Source organism: Rhopalosiphum padi, chromosome 3, assembly GCF_020882245.1.
Source record: "Rhopalosiphum padi isolate XX-2018 chromosome 3, ASM2088224v1, whole genome shotgun sequence".
In the NCBI taxonomy this organism is placed as follows: domain Eukaryota; kingdom Metazoa; phylum Arthropoda; class Insecta; order Hemiptera; family Aphididae; genus Rhopalosiphum; species Rhopalosiphum padi.
Window position 1 is genome coordinate 77,381,339 of NC_083599.1, and position 7,516 is coordinate 77,388,854.

Consider the following 7,516-nt stretch of genomic DNA (forward strand, 5'->3'; position numbering starts at 1 on the left):
AAATTCTCCCGCCGTTTGATTTCCTCGGGGACCGTGGACCGAGAAGCACGGGCGTCGTACCACACGGTGAGGTCGCCCGTTGGTCCCCGGCGACCGGACCGCGGTTCGAGATAAGGACAGTGAAAATTTTCCCGCCGCGTGATTTCACCGGGGACCGTCGACCGGCGAGCACAGTCCCGTCGGCAACCGGACAGGTCGAAAAATATTTTTTCTTCTCCTGCGCTCCGGAAGCCTACACTCAGTCGCAGCACACGACGTACGCATCTATCGCCCGGCGGACTCGGGATGAAAAATAATTTTTTTTTTTCTCCGAGTCCGACTGCGGCCCCGTGCGCAGCGGTCGTCGGTTCCCAGTCGGGTACGGTACCGGGTCAGCGAAATCTAATTTTCCTGCGGGTCGCCCGGTACCCCGGCGGTCGTCCGGCGTCGCCCGCTGAGCGCGGCCCCTCGGCCGGGTGGGTCGAAAATTTTATTTCTCCTCCGGCGCCCCGGACGCTCACCTTCGGTCCGGGTACGAGTCGTACGCGTCTGTCAAGGCGGTTGTGTCGAGATTTAAAATTTTTTTTTTTTTCCCCCGACACCGACCGCGGACCGGGCGGCGAGGTCGTCGGGTCCCCGTTATCGCTCGGCGTACCGGGCGTAGGCGGCGAAATTTCAGTTTACCCGTAAGTCACCCGGAGACCGCGGACCGACCGTCGCGTTTCCCCGGTGGCCGAATCGCGTCGCCCGCGGAGCGCTGCCCCTCGGCCGGGTCGAAAATTTTTTTCCTCCTCCGGCGATCCGGGCGCCCACGGTCGGTGTAGGCACGCGTCGTACGCGTCGGTCGCGGCGGTCGCGTCGAGTTTAAAAATTTTTTTTTTTTTCCCCGGGACCCCGACCGCGGCCCCGGCGGAGCGGTCGTCCGGTCCCCGGTAACCCTCGGCGCACGGGGGCGTAGGCGGCGGAATCGGATCCCGCCGGGTAGCGGGCCCGGGGACCGCGGACCGTACGCGTCGGCCGGCTCCCGAGGGGTCCCGGTACTCGGGGTCGCCCGTGCCCGGGAAAAGGATAAGGACAGTGAGGGAGTTGCGGCACCACTACGCACGGCGTGAGTATTTTGGTGCGTACCGCTACGCACCACGTCTACGGGGCGCGCTCTTAGGACCGCTAAGGTCCGCCGGGTGTTGGGTTCGCCGGCGCCGGGTCAGCCGCGGGGACCGTGAGACGTCGTCCCCGGCGAAGTTTCCCGCGGGAACCGCGACCGGCGAGCGCCGTGCCGTCGTCGCCCGGACGGGCCGAAAAATTTTTTTTCTCCACCTGCGCTCCGGACGCCCGCCGTGGGTCGCGGCACGCGTCGTTCGCGTCGGTCGACCGCGCGGACTCGGGATGAAAAATAATTTTTTTTTTTTTTTCTCCGACCCGGCGGTGCGGTCGTCGGTTCGCCGGTTCCCCGTCGGGCACGGCACGCTGACGGCGAAATCTGATTTTCTCCGCGGGTCGCCCGGTACCCCGGCGGTCGCCCGCGGAGCGCTGCCCCTCGGCCGGGTCGAAAATTTTTTTCCTCCTCCGGCGATCCGGGCGCCCACGGTCGGTGTAGGCACGCGTCGTACGCGTCGGTCGCGGCGGTCGCGTCGAGTTTAAAAATTTTTTTTTTTTTCCCCGGGACCCCGACCGCGGCCCCGGCGGAGCGGTCGTCCGGTCCCCGGTAACCCTCGGCGCACGGGGGCGTAGGCGGCGGAATCGGATCCCGCCGGGTAGCGGGCCCGGGGACCGCGGACCGTACGCGTCGGCCGGCTCCCGAGGGGTCCCGGTACTCGGGGTCGCCAGTGCCCGGGAAAAGGATAAGGACAGTGAGGGAGTTGCGGCACCACTACGCACGGCGTGAGTATTTGGTGCGTACCGCTACGCACCACGTCTACGGGGCGCGCTCTTAGGACCGCTAAGGTCCGCCGGGTGTTGGGTTCGCCGGCGCCGGGTCAGCCGCGGGGACCGTGAGACGTCGTCCCCGGCGAAGTTTCCCGCGGGAACCGCGACCGGCGAGCGCCGTGCCGTCGTCGCCCGGACGGGCCGAAAAATTTTTTTTCTCCACCTGCGCTCCGGACGCCCGCCGTGGGTCGCGGCACGCGTCGTTCGCGTCGGTCGACCGCGCGGACTCGGGATGAAAAATAATTTTTTTTTTTTTTCTCCGACCCGGCGGTGCGGTCGTCGGTTCGCCGGTTCCCCGTCGGGCACGGCACGCTGACGGCGAAATCTGATTTTCTCCGCGGGTCGCCCGGTACCCCGGCGGTCGCCCGCGGAGCGCTGCCCCTCGGCCGGGTCGAAAATTTTTTTCCTCCTCCGGCGATCCGGGCGCCCACGGTCGGTGTAGGCACGCGTCGTACGCGTCGGTCGCGGCGGTCGCGTCGAGTTTAAAAATTTTTTTTTTTTTCCCCGGGACCCCGACCGCGGCCCCGGCGGAGCGGTCGTCCGGTCCCCGGTAACCCTCGGCGCACGGGGGCGTAGGCGGCGGAATCGGATCCCGCCGGGTAGCGGGCCCGGGGACCGCGGACCGTACGCGTCGGCCGGCTCCCGAGGGGTCCCGGTACTCGGGGTCGCCCGTGCCCGGGAAAAGGATAAGGACAGTGAGGGAGTTGCGGCACCACTACGCACGGCGTGAGTATTTGGTGCGTACCGCTACGCACCACGTCTACGGGGCGCGCTCTTAGGACCGCTAAGGTCCGCCGGGTGTTGGGTTCGCCGGCGCCGGGTCAGCCGCGGGGACCGTGAGACGTCGTCCCCGGCGAAGTTTCCCGCGGGAACCGCGACCGGCGAGCGCCGTGCCGTCGTCGCCCGGACGGGCCGAAAAATTTTTTTTCTCCACCTGCGCTCCGGACGCCCGCCGTGGGTCGCGGCACGCGTCGTTCGCGTCGGTCGACCGCGCGGACTCGGGATGAAAAATAATTTTTTTTTTTTTTCTCCGACCCGGCGGTGCGGTCGTCGGTTCGCCGGTTCCCCGTCGGGCACGGCACGCTGACGGCGAAATCTGATTTTCTCCGCGGGTCGCCCGGTACCCCCGGCGGTCGCCCGCGGAGCGCTGCCCCTCGGCCGGGTCGAAAATTTTTTTCCTCCTCCGGCGATCCGGGCGCCCACGGTCGGTGTAGGCACGCGTCGTACGCGTCGGTCGCGGCGGTCGCGTCGAGTTTAAAAATTTTTTTTTTTTTTCCCCGGGACCCCGACCGCGGCCCCGGCGGAGCGGTCGTCCGGTCCCCGGTAACCCTCGGCGCACGGGGGCGTAGGCGGTGAAATTTCATTTTCCCCGTAAGTCACCCGGAGACCGCGGACCGACCGTGGCGCTTGCCCTGTGCCCGTATCGCGTCGCCGGCGGAGCGCGGCACCTCTGCCGTGTCGAAATTTTTTTTTTTCCCGCGGCTCTCCGGACGCTGACCTACGGTCCGGGTACGCGTCGTACGCGTCGGTCACGGCGGACGCGTCGAGATTGAAAATTTTTTTTTTTCCCCGAGTCCGACCTCCGCGGTCCGGGCACGGCGGTCGTCGTCCGTACCGGTGCCGCGGCGGGTACGGCCGTCGCGACGGGTTTAGATTTGGAAAAAAAAAATTTTCTAGGATCGAGTAACGCGGTAGTCCGCGGTGTCGGGGTAGGTCACGTACCGGCATCCCGGGCGTTTCGAGTTCGGCCGACGTCGAAATCGAATTTTTAACTTCTTTTCGTTGCCAGCGGAATAACTCGTTACCGGTTGTTTTTACGTCGACGAACCTCAGAGGTATTCTCGTCGGAATCGTCTAAACCTATCCGAAAGTGATATCGGTCGTAGGGTTTTCGACATTTTTTCAGTTTACGGTCCGACCTCGGCACGCCGCTACGCGCGTCGACACGAGTACCCGGAACACCGCTACGCACCGTCATGGACGCGTGGACCGCGTCCCGGCGCGATGACCGCTACGCACGTGCGGTTTTGCATGGCGGACGGTTGGACCCGAGTTTTTGTATATTTGTGAGCGGCCGGTCGGTCGGTCGGCGATCAGCCGGCCGTCGGATCACCGATCACGGTACACGACAGCAAAGCCACGGGCGACGCCGAAGCCGACGCGTCCAACTCAGCCGTGCCGTTCTCGCCCCGCCAGTTCTTGGCGAGGGCGTGCCCGGCATCGGCGCCGAGTTGGTATCCGTCCACGTTTCGGCGACCGACCCATCTCGCACGCCGAGTGGCAAACCTCGACTGGCGCTGCGGGCCCTCCTACCGGTGGGTCGGCAGCGCGACACACATCGCTCAACCGATGACGACTCCCGTTACCGTTTCGCAAGATACGAACTCTCGACGCCAGAACATTCCCGCCGCGGCCGGCCATCGTCGCCGTGCCCGGCGGTCGACGGGGCGAAGCCCCGGGACGACGGACTTCGCGTCGCGTCCCGGCTTCCCCCACGATCTCGGCTGGGGACCTTTACAAAACGGGCGAGAGAGGCGATTCCGGTGGGTGCCGTCCGCACAGGACGGCGGTCCGCCGGTCTCCCTCAACTCTCGTCAACGCGAGTTACGTTGCGACGGGTGCGTATCGCGTGTGGCGCCCGCCACAAGTCGGCCGCTCTAGCCAACGCCATCACGGCCGCGGCGATTGCGGTCGGGTCGGGTGCCCGCGCGTGTCCACAGCGCTCCCGTCGGGCCCTCGTATTCTCACACGAACCGCGGTCGGTCGCACGCCGGGACCCCAGCGGTCTCGCTGTCGTGCGACCGCCCTCGGCGTCGGCCCGCCCCCGGGCGGACCGGCGCTCGGAAGCACGCGTCCCGGGTGTCGCGTCGTGCGTCAGCGCGCGCGTCACACGGGGCGCAGTTGTTGTAAAACCGAGATCCCTGGTTGATCCTGCCAGTAGTCATATGCTTGTCTCAAAGATTAAGCCATGCATGTCTCAGTGCAAGCCGCATTAAGGTGAAACCGCGAAAGGCTCATTAAATCAGTTGTGGTTCCTTAGATCGTACCCAAGTTACTTGGATAACTGTGGTAATTCTAGAGCTAATACATGCCGACAGAGTTCCGACCGTCGCGGCGCCCTCGGGTGTCGCGTGCGGGAGGAACGCTTTTATTAGATCAAAACCGGCCCGTCGCGGCGCGCTTCGTGCGCGTCCCGATCGCGGCCCGCGCAAAGACCTGGTGACTCTGAATAACTTCGAGCTGATCGCACTACCGGCGACGCATCTTTCAAATGTCTGCCTTATCAACTGTCGACGGTAGGTTCCATGCCTACCGTGGTGGTAACGGGTAACGGGGAATCAGGGTTCGATTCCGGAGAGGGAGCCTGAGAAACGGCTACCACATCCAAGGAAGGCAGCAGGCGCGCAAATTACCCACTCCCGGAACGGGGAGGTAGTGACGAAAAATAACGATACGGGACTCATCCGAGGCCCCGTAATCGGAATGAGAACACTTTAAAACCTTTAAACGAGGATCAATTGGAGGGCAAGTCTGGTGCCAGCAGCCGCGGTAATTCCAGCTCCAATAGCGTATATTAAAGTTGTTGCGGTTAAAAAGCTCGTAGTCGGATCTGTGTCTGGGCGGTGCCGGACCACCCTGGCGGTCCGGCGTGTCGCGGCCGGTCGTGTCGCGGGACCACGTGTCCCGTCGGCGCGGCCGTCGTCGCGCTCGTCAGCCGTCTCGGGGTGTTAGTTACCGGCACGTCGGCCGGACGTATTGTCGGCAGGCGGACACGTGTCTCGTGCTTCCGGCGCGCCACGCGGCCACGCGTCGCTTGGCCGTCGGGGTTCGACGACGGCGGCCGCCTACTCCAATCTTGCTGCGCGGTGCTCTTCACCGAGTGCCGTCGGCGGGCCGACACGTTTACTTTGAACAAATTAGAGTGCTCAAAGCAGGCTCAAATCTGGCGGGGCGGCTTCACGGCCGTCTCGTCAAAAGGCCCTGAATACTGGTCGCATGGAATAATGGAACAAGACCTCGGTCCCGCGCATCTCCGCCCTTCGCGGGCGCGCGAAATCGCCCTCCGGGGCGTTTCCGTGCGCGGGCCGCCGGGCCGCGGGCGCCAGTCGCCCGCGCGTCCCGCCGGGCCGGTTTTCGGGACCGGAGGTAATGATCAACAGAGACGGGCGGGGGCATTCGTACCGAGACGTTAGAGGAGAAATTCTTGGATCGTCTCGAGACGAACTGACGCGAAAGCATTTGCCAAGTACGTTCTCGTATGATCAAGAACGAAAGTTAGAGGTTCGAAGGCGATCAGATACCGCCCTAGTTCTAACTGTAAACGATGCCAGCTAGCGATCCGCCGGCGTTTCATTAACGACCCGGCGGGCAGCTCCGGGAAACCGAAGCTTTTCGGTTCCGGGGAAGTATGATTGCAAAGTTGAAACTTAAAGGAATTGACGGAAGGGCACCACCAGGAGTGGAGCCTGCGGCTTAATTTGACTCAACCACGGGAAACCTCACCAGGCCCGGACACCGGAAAGATTGACAGATTGAGAGCTCTTTCTTGAGTCGGTGGGTGGTGGTGCATGGCCGTTCTTAGTTGGTGGAGCGATCTGTCTGGTTAATTCCGATAACGAACGAGACTCTGTCCTGCTAACTAGGCGGGTAAACCCGGGTCGGCGGTGGGCGCGGCGCGGGCGGTTTCGCCGTCCGTGTTCGCGTCTCCGTCGGCTCGGCCCGGTATCCCCGAACGCGTTCGCCCGTCGTCCACGGCGGTCGTCGGGCGCGGCCGCGCCATCCGCGTCCCTGCGTGCGGCGGGCGTGTGTCGGCCGGGGGGCAACCTCTGGTCGGCGCGCGTCAGTCGTGCGTCGGGCTCCGCGGTGAAGCGCGCCGTGTTCGCGGCCGTCGCCGGCGGATCACGATACGTTACTAGGGCTACCGCCGGCTCCCAAGGAGCTTAAACTCTTCTTAGAGGGACAGGCGGCGGACGAAAATAGCCGCACGAGACTGAGCGATAACAGGTCTGTGATGCCCTTAGATGTTCTGGGCCGCACGCGCGCTACACTGAAGGAATCAGCGTGTGTTAACATTCCTGGGCCGACAGGCTTCCGGGTAACCCGCTGAACCTCCTTCGTGCTTAGGGATCGTGGCTTGCAATTTTTCCACGTGAACGAGGAATCCCAGTAAGCGCGAGTCATCAGCTCGCGTTGATTACGTCCCTGCCCTTTGTACACACCGCCCGTCGCTACTACCGATTGAAACGACCGCAGTGAGGTCTTCGGACTGGACGCGCGTTATTCGGCCCCCTCGGGGGCTGGGTCGTCGCGCGACCGGGAAGATGACCGAACTCGGCCGTTTAGAGGAAGTAAAAGTCGTAACAAGGTTCCGTAGGTGAACCTGCGGAAGGATCATTAGAGACGGGCCCGCGGCACCGGCGTCCCACGCCGGTCTCGCGCGCGCCTAAATCCGACCCCGTGGCCGCGTGCGCTCGCGACTAGCTCGCCGACCGCCCGCGCGCCGCGGACCCCCCCGACCAAGCGTCGACCGAAAAGATGGTTACCGTCGAAAGACCTTGCGCCGCGCGCACGCGTGGCGCAGAAATTTCGTCGACAAACAAAAAAAACACCC